This window comes from Rattus rattus, chromosome 4 (assembly GCF_011064425.1).
Source record: "Rattus rattus isolate New Zealand chromosome 4, Rrattus_CSIRO_v1, whole genome shotgun sequence".
Lineage (NCBI taxonomy): Eukaryota > Metazoa > Chordata > Mammalia > Rodentia > Muridae > Rattus > Rattus rattus.
In genome coordinates, this window is record NC_046157.1 from 124,573,761 (window position 1) to 124,590,256 (window position 16,496).

Consider the following 16,496-nt stretch of genomic DNA (forward strand, 5'->3'; position numbering starts at 1 on the left):
TACACGGTTAATTTTGGGAAACACTTCTGGCAAAATTGGTTTGAAATTACCCCATATTCATGTAAAAAGACTGTGTTCACAAATGACTACATATATATTCAAAATTCTTAAAATTGTTTTTAAGTAATTTATGTGCTTAAGTATGTATATGTGCACGCCATGCACATGGGTACCTGAGAAGTTAGAAGATGGAATCTGATTTCCTGACATGAGTTATAGGTGTTGTGAGACACTTGATGTGGTTGCTGGAAACCAAATCTAGGTATCATTGCAAGAGCACCCAGCACTCTTTGGCACATCTCTCCACGTCTCCAATTTAGTTCTTTGTTTAGAAGAACTACTGAATCTCATTGTAGTAATATTTACTATCTCTTCCATTGATAGCATATTGTTACATAGCTATCTCCACCTTGATTATTGTTAGTAGTTTTCGCAATAGAATAATAAACTTGATATGCTTTTCTTATCTTGCTGTTGAGTGTCCCCATGTCATAGTTTATAAAGATTTGACTTGATTTTTTTTATTGTTCTGAGTATTCTTTACAGCTGAGAAGCTTATACATGTATATAATAAAGGAGGCTCATATTTGTCCCCTAATTTCCTCTTTGCCTCCATCTATAGGCCCTACAATGTTCTCCTCTCATCTTCTTCTTTTCGGATAATCCATTAATGCTCAACTGTGTTGCCTGTGCGCACGTGGGTATGGAACCTTCAACTGGAGCATAAAAAAATCCTATCAGTTTCAGACTAATTTTCTCTCCACAGTAACTGTCACCCGTCAATTGTTCATTAAAGTTTTATATGGGTACTTGAAAAGAATGATTAGTAAAATAATAGTTATTATAATATTACTACCCTTTTTGTCTGTTCCTTAAAGTCCAATGTTCATTTTATATCTTAAATGTTTGCTTTTGTGGAAGCAAAACTAGAGGTAGTTAACTGTATTTACTTTTCATAGAACAATCTTGATTTCCTGCCATGGCAACAGAAAAATAAAGCATTCAAAAGAGGTGAATGTGGTGACAATTAAAACATGCAAATGTCATTATATATGATTATAACTGCATAAGAAATATCTGAACATATACTAGAAAATATTACTTTCCAAAATAAGCAGCTTAGAGGCTCACCTAATATGAAGTTTGCCATTTTATACTGTTCATTGCCTGATATAAGAAAAGCAAGAAGTGGATGTGGATTTCAAAATAATAAGTGAAAGAGATAACCAAATGTCGGTGCCTGTGGCAACATGGTACCAAGAGCTAGGCGTAGACTTTCAAGGTTTAAGAAAAAATACACAGACTCGGGTCACTCATGTTAAGAAAAGAGAATGCCAAATTTTTTACTTGATTCACCAAATATATACCCCAAGTACATCAGGTGGAAAATTCCAAGAAGCACAGAGTTAAAACCAGCTTACGCCCTCAGGAACAAAGAAAGAAGAACAAAAGATAGGAACCGATTATCGCCCAGGTGTGCCACTCAGGTGTGTTTCTTCAGGGCCAGGCCTTTCCTTTGTTAGGAACAAAAGGCTTCTACCTGCATCAGCAGGGCTTCAGCAGGGGTCAAACACTGTAAGGGACTCAGGAGGTTCTGACAACCAAACAGCTCATATCACAGAAAATTTGTGTTTTGAGCAATGGTGAAACCATAAAACTGTCTCTCACATATTTTTTTTTTTTTTTTTGCTAAACAAACCATTTGTTTTCTAGATTATCTTTTCCTTATATAAGCACACATAGTTGCAACATAATTCAAAATAGTTTCTAATAAATAACCATCAGTTTGAAAGTATTGTGATTTTTTGTACCTTATTATTTACTTAATGTCTAAACATTTCTCACATATTATCAATATTCAGGAAGTTTATACTGATTTTGCTGATTGCATGGATGTGACTCTAATATTGATTACATTTCTAAGTAGTTATCACATTTGCTCTTCAGATCAAATGAGTTGCTTGATTCCTCATAGGGGAGTATGTGTGGGAAATACTGTCAGACACCATATTTGCAGATGGAAAGTCTCTCAGATGTACAATGGATAATCTTATTTCCTCCCTCTTATGGGTAGGTGAGCACTCAGATCCCCAAACAGCAAAGCATAGGACTCTGTGGGCTTGTGTGGTTTGTTAGACAACCCTACCTAGACTTGTTGAGAAATAAAGATTTTCATTTTCCAACACCCTTACAATTTCAATACCATTTGGGGAAAATTTCTGCCTGATAATCACAGATTAATCACATTTCAACCACAATAAATAAAAAAAATAGTTGATGTTAGGAAGAAAATTGGGTTTCCTCAGCACTATGCTCATAACCTTAATTTGATGGCATGCTGGTCTGCTTCCAGCTAGATGTCCCCCTTTACTATTGGGAGCATAGAGAAATTAAGATTCCACACATTTCTCTAATTGCTGCCTCAGAATAAAAGCCTCTGTGTCTCTCTCCCAAGCACAATCAAAGACAAACACAGCACATCTCTGTGAGTGAAGTCATATCTAGTGACAGAGATTGAGTGAAGACGGTTTCACTAGTTCAGTGAGAGTTCGGCATGAAGACTGCAATTATATTTCCTTCCTAAAAGTGTTAGTCGTCCATAGGAAGAGGAATTTTGATATTACCCCTGACATTTGTTCAGGGGCCTAAAAATGCAGCCACATATAGAGAAAACAGTGCTTTTGAGAGATCATCAAGTGGGTGGTTGGTCCAAACTGAGAAACTCAACTTAAAAGCCACACAAAGAGGTATAATAAATACATTTTTAGTCATTGGTTAGAGAAAAGAATGCCAAATAAAATGGCCTTGGCCGTAGAGAAGGGTTATTAAAATACAGAAAAATGTTTCATACATATACACCCATATATCATGTATACATGTATTTATAACAAGCAAAATTTTGAATTCAACCTAATTTTTAAAAAAAAAATCAACAAGTGGTTTGTATAGATAGCTATTTCTCTAATACCAAAACTAGGTAAAGACACAACAAATGAAAAAATAACTACAGCAAAAAAAAAATGCCCTTGAGTATATGATTTTATGAAAAACTGAGAAAATGTTGAATTATGGAACAATGAAACCAAAATAACAAGAAAAATAGTATTATGTAATAAGTAACTGAAGGAAATTAATATATTTAGGTTGGAAAGATTATTTTCTTTCTTTCAGAAAGTTTCAAAGGCTCTCCCATGAGGTGTCTGAAAATTAGCAGTAAGGTGTTACTGACCATCTTGGCAGTGATATACTGTGGTGCCAGCTGTCCCCGCATCTGTCTATATCTTTCTTTCATGAGTCACTAACTCCATGCATTTGTTGTTTTCACACTCACACTCTACTTGGTATCTAGGAACCATTGTTCTATTATGTGAGTCTCCTTAAGAATTGTAATAAGAGGGAAAGCATAGGATTATTTCTCTGCTTTATTTTCTGTGGACACATTTTCTTCCATCCTATATATATATGCCATAACTAAAACAACAAATACAAGACACAGATCCTGGGATAGTAAAGAGGAAGCATATTTAGACAGAAGAAATTTCTGAGTTTTAATAAAATGTACAGTTCTGAAAACTGCTTTGATATCTTTGGTTTAGAAAATGTTTATATCATCCTTCTCCTGATTTAAGATACTTTTGGCCTGACTACATATACATGTACACATATTTATACATCACATATATTTATATCATATACATATATACATGTGCATATATATGTCATATACATAAGAATTAATGTAAGCATAGAGTTGTACAGATACAAAGTTTCAGTAAAAGAATGTCAGACTCTTTCAAGATCTCTCTTCGAAAATATGCATTTTTGCCTCAAAATTTCCAATCTTAATGCTTATCCTCTGTTCTACTGTCAACAAAACATTAAAAATAGAAAAACTAATGTATTTTCTGTCTTTGGAAAACTTTGAGAATTTTCTGTTAGCTGGTAGATAAATGATTAAATTCTGAGACACCCATCCCTTTTCTGTTCAGTATGTAATACATTCAGATGACATGTTTCAGCCTTGCCTTGCTTTCATGAACTTGCCTTGGAACTCATGCTATTTTCATACTCACACTCCTACCTATGAATATTTTTCTCTTCTCTTATGACACTTTGGAATACACTTTTACTTACTTTTCAGGTACAGGGGGAAATTCATTGGGATGTTAATGGCTCAAATGATGTTTTTGTTTTCGTTTCATTTTTTTTTCTGAATTTCCAAGGATAGTCTCTTCTTAGCTTTTATTGAGCTGACTTCATAGTGACATACTATGTAAATTTACCTAATTTCATGGTACTTGTCCAATTCTCCAAGAAGAACATGGTTTCTTGGGGGACCTAATGAGCTTTCATTTAAGTAGCAGCAGCAATAAAGGTATTAAGAATATTGTTGAGGATAAATTAATTTCTACATTTTTCAAACCTTCTAAATGTTCATGCAGGAAGGTAGATGTTGACTTTTCACAGCCCTGAAGTATTCACATGATCATTATCTGGAGTTTTCCAATATTGCCAGCAAAACTGTCTACCACAACAGAATAATTTCAGAACTTCAGGTACAGATCTTGTACCACAAAAATCATGACAGTCAGCAGTGTTCTTGGAGTAATCTATTTTGAAGAACCATCAGACTAGGAATTTTCATATTCTATTGCTTTCTGCCTCATGCAAAACGATCGTTGAGAAAGAGCAGATAACTGAGGTGCACAATATTAGTAGTATACTTCAGAGAGTATGACTAGCTGGTGCAGGAAAAGTGGAAGTTGAAAGCATCTTTCTTATTGATGAATGACTGTTATATTTTAAACTATACTGGGTTGGGGATTTAGCTCAGTGGTAGAGCGCTTGCCTAGCAAGCGCAAGGCCCTGGGTTCGGTCCCCAGCTCCAAAAAAAAAAAAAAAAAATGGAAACTATACTGGCAGACATTATTAATTAGAAAAATTAAACTAGTAGGCAAAATAAAAGGGATACTTTTGTAAAATACTTATGGAGTGAAAATAATAGTTTATCCTGAAAGAACAAATGTAGTGCTTCTCTGCCGCCTTTGGCTTTTCTCTAATTTTTGAGATAATGATGTAAATCACTAGCATTAATAATGACAGGAAAAGAAAGATTGATCTCACCTTAGTTCTTGATGGTGTAATGCAGTCTCTACATGCTGTGTGTCTGAGAGCAGGATCCCAGAAGTCTGTGGTTGTTATTACTATTGTGGACAATATATGCTATTCTCTAAAGAAGAACAAGTATATATTTCACACCGGAACAGATGCACAGATGGAGGAGGACAGCAGTGTCTTAATCTTAAATTAGTTCTTTGCATCTTTACTTCCCAGATGTGCGTTTCTTCAGCCCCCTGCTATCTTGAGGACAGTTTCTGCTTTTGTCTGTCAGTGAGTCATAAACCATCTTTTAAATCCAGGGTAAACACATAAAAAATATACTGCTTTGCATAGCATGAGTCAGAGACTGACTGTGAAAGGTCCAAGTTGATTCTCTTAAAGTTTCTATGTTTCTTGTGGGGAACCAATCACACAGTTTTAATGGGCATCTCCCAAATGCCCAGTGTTTTATCACATTACCGAAGAGCTCAGACATCAAAATATCATTGCCAAGGACAAATATGCATTTGCCCCTCTTTTGTGAATATACATGTGTTCACATGTTTACATACAGATGGAGGATAGAATTTTACAGTAGATGGATATCTTCCTCAATTTCTCACTTCTTTATTTTTTATTATTTATCTACTTCGAGATTATGATATATTACATAATTTCCCTATCCCCTTTCTCCTTTCAATCCCTTCCATACACTTTTTTCTTTCTTTTAAATTCATGTATACCCAGATATGTATGTAACAATAATCAATGAAAGGAGAGATATGAATTTGCTTTATTTTTTATTTTTTGTACACATCAGGTTTTTTACTGAACATGGAGGCCACCGATCGTCACAGATCTGAGATTACCATTGCACCTTCATTTTTGTGTGTATGCTGTGGACATGAGCTTATTCTTGTGGTGGCAGGGCAAACACTATATGAAGAAATGCCTCCAGTCCATATTATGTCTTTTAAAAACAAACATCATTTTTAATAGCCAATCACTAGGATTAGCTTACATTTTATTTTGAAGGCTTATTCTAAATATCTTTGCCTGTCTTCGAGGTATTAATGTGTCACGTTTGATGAGACGCATGGAATTTAACTTTAAACTGATTCTACATAGTCAGTGACTCCCTCGTATCATAGGTACATGATCTCTAAACAACTTTGTTATCAGATATCATTAATCTAATGTCCACCAAAGAAATGACAGAACATTTGTGAAGGCAGGGAAACCACATTAAAATGTAGATACTTTAAAAATCCCATTTCACCAGAATGAAACATTTAGAAGCAGACACTCTATGTATAGCCTAGGCAACATTAATGTTTATGAGGGGAACAACTAAATAATGCAGATGCTGTGATATACTAGAGATCATCTCAAAGCCGAACTGTGTGAACAATCTATTCAACTTAACGCAACACTATTCCTTAAAATAAAGATATTTAGATTAAAAAAAAAACCATATAAGATCAATAGTAATTTAGTGCAGTGTGGTAGGACTGCACTACACAAGGAACCAATCACTGGGTGAGTAGGTGGGACTTCCGGTGGGAAGAGGAACAGAAGGGAGGAGAGGAAGGAACAGCTGGTTTTGGATGAGATGTGGAACAAGGAGTTGGATAGAAGGTAGGAAGCTGGAGGCTGTTGTTTCCAGTGGCAGATCCACCAGAGGATTTCTAACATAGAACAGTTTGGAAAACTAAGATGCTAGATTCTGTGTCCAGCGATTGATTGTGTGATGTTTTCCTTCATGTGCAACTCAACTGAGTTCCAGAGAAAGGTACGGCAGAGCATGGCATACAGCCACGGGAATTTGGAAGTGCAGAGTGTGCATGGTGACAGCCAGCAATGGGAGTTTAGTAAGACAGTTAGAAAGAGCCCTGATTAAAAGGAAAGAATGTAGTCTCGGCCTGTCCGTGGGCTGGAGATAGGCAGGGACTGCCAGAACAAGCCGGCTTTATTGTGGCATTCTCTTTTATATATATTTCACACAACTGGTGGTGATCCAATGTGTAAAGGTAAAATCCACTAGAAATTTAATTTTTTTTAGCCTGTGAGTTACATATTTAGTCTGGGTGTACAGAGCAGGGACGAGTCACGTGATGAGTCAAGTGTGAGGGAACCTTGAAACAAAGCAAACAGGCAATTTCTGCTTTCAGTCTCTGAGGTCCCCTGCTGTGGGGAGTGTAGGTTGCTCTGAGTCATAGAGAAAGATTGGAAGCTGCCTACTTCTTGGAGCAGATATCGATTAAACTGTGAGTTTATAAAATTGGGATTATTTGCTTTTAGGATAGATTTATGTACATATTTTGTTCGAATTGCTTGGGGGATTTTTGCCTGCGGTTCAGAACTAGGACAGGGAAAATAACTGACTCCAAGTACAGAGCAGTGGTAATTATGTGCTATGAACAGGTATTAATAAAGTAAATGTCTGTAGCTCCGGACAGAGAGCATACCAGATAGATGGCATAATACAGTGTACTGGATACTCATGTTCTTTGTGGGCTCCACGGGAAATTTGGGATATATATATATATATATATATATATATATATATATCCCAAATATATATATATATCCCAAATTTAATATATATAAATATATATATATTTAATATATATAATATATATATATATTTATATAATCTCCTGGCATATTAGAGCAGGCCTAAAAATAGGCTCATACAGTATTTTAGTTTACTTTATTTGTTTTGAATTGTTTTTATTATCACAATCAGTAAGATTATGAGTTTTATGGTTCTGTTATTATTCCTAAGGAAGAGAATATAGGCTACAAGCTTTCCTGATTGCCAACTGAAGGATATGTTGATTTAGAATAAAGGTTTTGTGTTTGTGTTTTCAGAAAAGGTGATTAGTGTCTATACACCTTCCAGAATTGTATGGGCCAGATATGACAAAGGGACACAGACCCCTGAAGACCAGAATCCAGAGAATCAAATGAAAAAGATATCTTAATGATACTAAAATTTTGTTTTGAGATTTGTATATTACAGAATGTACAGCTTTGGTGAGTTTCTTTAGCAGACCTGTTGAACTGACCTGCTTCAACTCCTGATCTCAGAGACTTTCAGCCAGATCCAGGAAGGACACAAACATCAGAGACTACAACAATTGTTGGGGTGGCCTTCCTAAGGCCAACCAACTTCCTCATTTTTCTACTCCCCTTCCCTTTGCGATATCTCAGTGCCCATATTCAGCAGGAAGAAGTTATGAAGAGTTGTCTCAGTTCCCTTGGCTTGGGGGCTGGAGGTGGTTATCTAAGGATGTCTTTCTAGGGAATTTAGTAATGATCAGAATTTAACAGGTTATAGCTAGAATTGATGGTCTAGCCATAATCTCATTTGATAGAAATTGTTATAATAATTACTAAGTTGGAGTTATAATTTCTTACATTGGTACAGAATTTGTTTTGATGCAGAAACAGGGTTTTCATTGGTATAAATTTCCTCTACTGTTAAAAATTTTTTAAAAGTACAAGGCTTGGACCCAGCCCTTCCATAACTGCCTTTACAACTGATTTCATATGATTGAGCATGTGAGTTAAGGGTCAGATAGCAAATTCTTGGCTCTGAGTCAATTGCTAGGGTATTGGCAAGGTATTTTACTTAGAAATAGCTGAGAGTAGTTAATGGACAATAGTCCAGATTACATAGTTCGTTTTCAAAAACCTCAGAAATCCATGGAATGTGACATTTAATGTTATTTGTTCATTTGTTGTTGAAGCATATCTGCACCTAGCAGCACCCTCCTTCTTGGATTCAAAGAAGAAATTAAGCATCAGTGAAGTTGTTCTAGTTGTGGTGAGACAGCCACTAGGCAATTTATCTATAGATCTATACTGTTCATGAGAGGACACAAGTTGCAGGATAGGACACCTTTGTTCTTCTGAGACAGAATAAGCTAGTCCTTAATTTTCCTGTGTCAAAGGTCTGTCAGATGATCTTAGGCAAGAAGGTTGAAGACTGATGCTCCATCTTCCTGACATGTTGGGGCTGTATAGGTAGTCAGTTGTCTTTATAATCTGTCTTACTTCTGGAAGTTGTGTTGGGCTCCTTATATTTTCGGATAATATTAGTTGTTCTTGGATTTCTGATGGGATTGGAGACTAGGTATAGTCTCATAGTTAACCCAGGCTATTTAGCATTGAGAGAACAGATTTGAGAGGATAATTTTCAGATAGTATACAAGCTAAACCATTATAAGCCATTTTAAAGTTAGGATAGATAACAGAGTGTTCTATTTAATTGAAAAAAATATGGACTGGATGTTGGGTGTATCTTATACTTTATAAATTACAAAATGATAATAGTCATTCCCAGTTTATATTTGAGAGGAAAGAGCCTTTAACTGGTCAAAAAGTAGGAAATGTGGATTGCTGTTTATATGCAGGTGAGGGCAGGTACAAGATTAGGCTAGAGCCTGGGATTGGGCACAAAGAAGGCAGCTGAGAGTTTTATAGATAGGAGACATAGGGAGAGACAAGGAGCGGGGAGGAACTTGGAGGGTGAGAAGGATGACCCAGATCCTTGTAGCTTTAAATAGCCACAGGTAGCTATGAATATCATATAACAGATGGACAATTTGTCCAGTTTAGGTGTGCAGCTTATATCAATATCAACTGGCTCTGAGTTCTTGTTTTGGGCATTTTGCGGGTTGAGAATTTACTGATATAAATATAATTGATAAATTACAAGCCTCTAGAGTTTTGATTTTACTGGGCTACAGGGATTTGTGACAGCTAATCATAGGAGGTAGATGACTGGGAATGCAACCAGAATCCACAGCAGGAGAACTAGTTGGGTTGAGACCCTGGGCATTGGCAGACAGTGCTAGGCAGTGTTAGTGTGGGATGATATTTTTATTTCACGCTACAGCACAGAATGTCTTTTAGAAGGAAAAGTTGAAACTATGAATGCCATGCATAGGAAGGGACCCAAGTAGAATGCATTTGATCCTATGACACAGCACGGCACCATATGGTTTAACAATTGGCTTGACGTTGGCTAAAATATGGTTCCCATATGTCCTAAATACTTTGTAAAATTACCAGAATGTAGACTTTCTGCATGTAGGTATGCCTTTAGTTGATTTATTTATTACTTATTTTGGCTTATTGTTGTCTTACTTTCATGTCTTGTGTTTCATTTGTCTTGCAATAAATCAAAAGAACTAAAGAATCCCAACATTTTGATAAGATAACATTTTTCAGATTACACTAAGAATTTACATATATATGAAGTCTTTACCTGTGAGGCACAATAGAATAGAACAGAAAAAAAATATTGAAAACTAACAAGTTTTATCATCATCATCATCATCATCATATCATCATTATTATTATTCTTTAATCTTTTTTTTTACAGTCCAGAATTTATCTCCCTGCCAGTTCACCCTCTGACTGTTACACATCCCATACCTCCTCTCCCCCTTCCCATCTCCAGGAGGAGGTCCCCTCCACACCCACCCCACCAGACTTCCCCACTTCCTCTGGTAGTTAATATGAATGTTTGGAAGTTTCTTTAAAGTCATGTTAAATGTTGACTCTGGTCTTTCATTTTATTTTTGTGACTGTGCCAAATTAAAAGGCGGTCTTAAATAAAATTTAGGATGAGGAGCTGACTTCTGTAGACTATATTAGTTTTAAACTTCTCTTTTTGTGCATTTTATGAAAATTAAATTTATAACCAGATGATTTTTTAACAGTAAAAAAATAATCAAATAGAAATTTCTGAAATGATTTTAGCTATCTGTTTATTTCTGAGAACTTATAAACAAACATAACAAGATTTCTGAGGGCAAATCCATGAGTAGCAAAAAGTAAGAATACTCTATAACTGGTACTAGTCAGTGTAAAACTCAAAGTTGCCCTGAGTCTTGTTTCTAGTTTGGAGAGGGGAGTGGGGACGTGGGAAAGGGAAAAGCAGGAAAAGGAGACATGAAAGGGAGAGGAGAGGGAAGGGAGGGGACACGTGCACATACAGAGGGAGAGAGAGAGAGAGAGAGAGAGAGAGAGAGAGAGAGAGAGAGAGAGAGAGAGAGAGAGAGAATACTAACCGAGAAGGTAGAGTCTAATTTCATAAAATGTATGCTACTAATCATGAAAGCTATCCCTACTACAGTTTACACAGACAAATACTAGGATCATTGGGGCACATGGAAGTTATCATAAAGATAAGAATCTATAAACTTTGCCAACAGGAAGAAGCTGAAATGTGACCCAAGTCACTCAAATACAGTAGCTCACACTTAGATCATTCTCTCCTCTTTTGTTATAGCTAAAGATCAATTATATATTTTATAAAAGGAAACATAAAAGAAATGGTTATTTTGTGTTGTGTTATGCAATTTTATTATTAAAAAACTTGAAATGACTGCTCCTAATATAGTAAAGCCTGTATATAAAAATTACCTTTCAAAACCATACTAACAATAGTAATATAATGATTCTGCATCTAGATCCCAAGTAGCTTAAATCACAGAGAGATGCTCACAGAGCCTTTCCTCTGTAATGAATACATGTGTGTATATCACAATTCAGTATCATTGGGCTAAAAGAATTGTTCTTTTAGTTGTAGGTCAGAGGCAAGGTTTCTGCATTTTTTGTTCACATATAACAATTCACTGGTAATGTTTCTAGAAGTACATACTCTTCTTAAGTGTAATATTCTTGGGAATAATAGCCACAGAACAAAATTCCGAGTTTGTAAAACACATTGAACTTCATGGGGAACAACAGTTCTGTGAAAAGTACAAGGCACTGTTAGCATTGGAATCGCAGTTCATCCCACTTCTCTGCTGGAACTCAGTCCTTTATACTGGAGGAGAGAAGCATCAACAAATAAGCCCCAGCTGCTTGGTCTTGATGGGGGAACAGGATCTCTTCTGCTTTCAAGGAGCATGGGGATTCTTTACATGCCTGGCTTCTTAGCTTTCAATAACAGAAATTGTCTCTGAAAATTTTTGGTAGAAAAGGCATTTGGTAAAAGAAAATCCAGCAGCTCAGAAAGACTCTAGGAGGTCTAAAGAAAATGGTTTGAAAAGAGATTCCAGCAAAAAAATTTTTTTGAATGTTGGATGAAAGAAATAAAAAGCAAGGAATGTAAAAATTACATTATTTGATTTGTGTTTCCCTGATCACTAAGGAATTTGAACATTTCTTTAAGTGCTTCTTGGCCATTCGAGATTCCTCTCTTGTAAATTCTCTGTTTAGCTCTATACCACACTTTTGATTGACTTGTTTGGTCTCTTGCAAGTTAGCTTCTTGAGTTCTTTATATATTTTGGATATTAGCCTCCTATCAAGTATGGGGTTAGTGAAGATTCTTTTGCCTGTTGTAGGTTGCTGATTTGTCCTATTCACTATGTCTTTTGCCTTATAGAGCTTTTCAGTTTTATGCGGTCTTATTTATCAGTTCTTGATCTTAGAGCCTGAGCTATTGGAGTTTTAAGAAATTACCCTGTACCAATGAATTAGAGGCTCTTTACTACTTTCTCTTATATTAAATGCCGTGTATCTTTTTTTAAGAGGTCATTAATCCACTTGGACTTGAGCTTTGTGCAAGGTGACAAATATGGATCTATTTTCATTTTTGTGCATACTGACTGCTAGTTAGACCACCACCATTTATTAAAGATGCTTTCTTTTTTCATTGTATATTTTTGGCTTCTTTGTCAAAGATCAAGACTCATAAGCATATGGTTTTATTTCTGGGTCTTCAATTCTATTCCACTGATCAACCTGTCAGTCTCTGTAGCAATACCATGCAGTTTTTATCACTATTGCTTTGTAGTATAGCTTGAGGTCAGGATGGTGATTCCCTCCAGAAGTTTTTTTTTATTGTTTTCACTGTCTAAGGTTTTGTTTTTCCTTATGAAACTGAGAATTGTTCTTTCCATGTCATTGAAGAATTTTGTTGGGATTTTGATGGGAATTGTGTTGAATCTGTAGTTTGCTTTTGTTAGGATGGCCATTTTTACTGTGTTACTTCTGCCAATCCATGAACATGGGAGACCTCTCCATTTTCTGAGATCTTCTTCAATTTTTTTCATGAGAGACTTGAAGTTCTTGTCATGTAGGTCTTTCACTTCTCTGGTTAGAGTTATCCCCAATAAATTTTATATTATTTGTGACTATTGTAAAGGGTGTTGTTTCCTTATTTTCTTTCTTAGCTCATTTGCCATTTGTGTAAAGGAAGGATACTGATTTGTTTGAGTTAATTTTATATACAGCCACTATGCTGAAGTTGTTTATCAGCTGTAGAAGTTCTTTGGTAGAATTTTGGTGGTCGTTTATTATATTATTATATCATCTGCAAATAGTGATACCTTGACTTCTTTGTCAATTTGTATCCCCATGATCTCCTTTTGTTGTCTTATTCCTCTAGCTAGAACTTCAAGTGCTATATTGAATAGATACAGGAAGAGTGGGCATACTTTTATTGTCCCTGATTTTAGTGGGATTGCTTCAAGTATCTCTCCATTTAATTTGTCGGTTTGCTGTATATTGTTTTTATTATGTATAGGTATGGGCCTTGAATTCCTGATCTTTCCATTACTTTTAACATGAATGGGAGTTGTATTTTGTCAAATACTTTTTCAGCATCTAATGAAATGATCATGTGACTTTTTTGTTTGGGTTTGTTTATATATTAGATTATGTTAATGAATTTTTGTATATTGAACCAACCCTGCATCCCTGGGATGAAACCTACTTGACTGTGGTGAATGATAGTTTTAATGTGTTCTTGGATTTGGTTTGCTAAATTTTATCGCATTGATATTCATAAGTGAAATTAGTCTGTGATTATCTTTCTTTGTTGGGTCTTTGTGTGATTTAGGAAGGGAAATGCAAATCAAAATTGCAGAGATTCTACCATACACCAATCAGAGTGACTAAGATCAAAATCTCAGGTTACAGCACATGTTGGCAAGGATGTGGAGAAAGAGGAACACTCTTCCAGTGCTGGTGGGATTGTACACTGGTATAATCACACTGGAAATCAATCCTCAGAAAATTAGAAATTAGAAAACCCAGCCATACCATTCTTGGGCATATACCCAGAAGATGCCTCACCATACCACAGGGGCACATGCTCCACTATGTTGATAGTGGTCTTATCTGTGATAGCCTGAAGCTGGAAACAACCAAAATGTTCCACAAGGGAAGAATGGATACAGAAAATAGGGTTCATTTACACATTGGAATACTACTCAGTTATTAAGTATGAGAACATCATGTGTTTGGCAGGCAAATGGATACAACTAGAAATATTATCCTTAATGAGGTAACTCAACCAGGCAGACTATACTAGCTAGTCTGAGGCCGTTGTCACCTGTAGAGCAGAGGACTTCGTGATCTGGACTAAGTAAGAGAAGATGTGCCTAATCCTCAAGAGAATTGAGGCCCCGGGGGGAAAAGGCCTGGTTGAGGGTAAAGAGTGGGCGATGGGGCCATCCTCTTGGAGACAGAGAGGGCAGAAATGGGATGAGGAACTGGGGAAAGGCAGACAGGAATGGGGTAATGACTGGACTGTATAAAAATAAAAATAATAAAAAATACACTATTGTCCATACCAGTCTTGTGTGTCATAACAGAAGATCATGCCTAAGACATATAAACAGGGATAATTGGCTTTGTGTTGCTACACAACCTGTACTCATTGAGTAAGTCTTAAACTTTGGATATGAACTTAAGTGTTGGAAATAGATTCATTTTTAAAAGTTATATCCACATAAAATTTATTAGGTCATGGCTTATGCATTCATTATTTTCACTCAGGAGGCAGACATAAGTTGAGCCCTGTGAGATCAAGACCAGAATAGTTTATATAGCAAGCTCTAGGCCAGGCAGGACTAGATAAAGAGTCTACAAGAGAAAAGATTAAAATGTGGTAAGAGAGAAAAGATTAAATACTAATAGATTTCATCAGTTAAAATGCTATTTACACTTCTTTTTATCAATTCACTTATCTACTAAATTCACACTAGAGTAGCTTAATATGATTTTGATTTCAGCTCATTTGGTGGTGCTACAAAGGTTTGAGGCCTTCCTTAATGTGGCCTATAATACAAACTGTAGAACGAGAATGACATATTCAAAAAACGTTTATGTAAGTATTATGGCACTGTTCCTGGGGCGATCCTAACAAATGTTTACTCACAAAATAGGTAACCGCAGACATACCAAAGTAGAGGTACCATCAAAGTCCAACATTGGGAAACAATGAGTTTATTGGAGATATTTGTGTGAGTAAGGATGAGGGGTTGATTACCCACAGGAACAGAAACAACTCAGAGAGATCTCTGTAGATAAACCACACAGTAGCATGGCTGATTGTTCACAGAAGCTGGAAGACTGTAGCTTACAACATATTTTGTAGGTAGCTCATCAGATTGGAAAGTGTATTTTTCAGGCAGTTTTGCTGTTGTGAACTTGTGGTAGCTTAGCTTGTCTGAGGAAATCTCTCAGTAGTTCATGCTACTTATGTGAACTTGGGAACAGAGTCCCCAAGGTATTTGATTTTCAAGGAAGAAAATCTGAAGCTCTTGACTTGTTTATTTGCTGAGTTTAAAGATACCTGAAGGATAGAATATTTCACTTCCCTTTAGATTTTAATTTAGACAATTTTGTGCCTCAACGAGGGTCCTTAAAAGATAGGATGTTTTATATCAGAGGAAATTGCTACACATTTGTTTCCTAAAATTCACTTATACTAAAGCAATGGGCACAGCATTAATCTCAGGATTTGCTGAAATTTTACAGTATAAATATAGTCAATCACAACTTTTAGAAAAAATCATATATTTTTAAATATTACAAATATTCTGCAATTGCAAATTGTCACCATCTATGAATATATGTATATATACTCATATATATATATATATATATATATATATATATATATATATGTGTGTGTGTGTGTGTGTGTGTGTGTGTGTGAATATATATATGCAATGGTTTCATAGCTTTTACTTTTTTATGAACTAATGAAAATGTTCTCTCACAGGAAGCATAGAACAAAATTGATAATTTCAGGGAATTTCTGAGTGATCGTGTAAGCAGTCTCACACATGTTACAGATGAAGGTTTGATTCTATTCAGTAATCCTTTATTTACTTCAACTTCAATTGAAGTTAGTTGGCATGAGTAGAGTAAAGGGAAGTTGGGGGATAAGGAACAGAATGTGTGAGGATTTGGAGGTTCAGAAAGAAAATTCTTCGCATTTGACTCATGGTTATAGTAAACTCAACTAGTATATAATCTTTTCAATGTTACATCTGTTTCTGAAGGAGAATTGTTTAGCAAAGCTCTAAATTCTGAAACATATGGATGGCTTAGCGAGTGAAAAAAAGATGTTTCTTT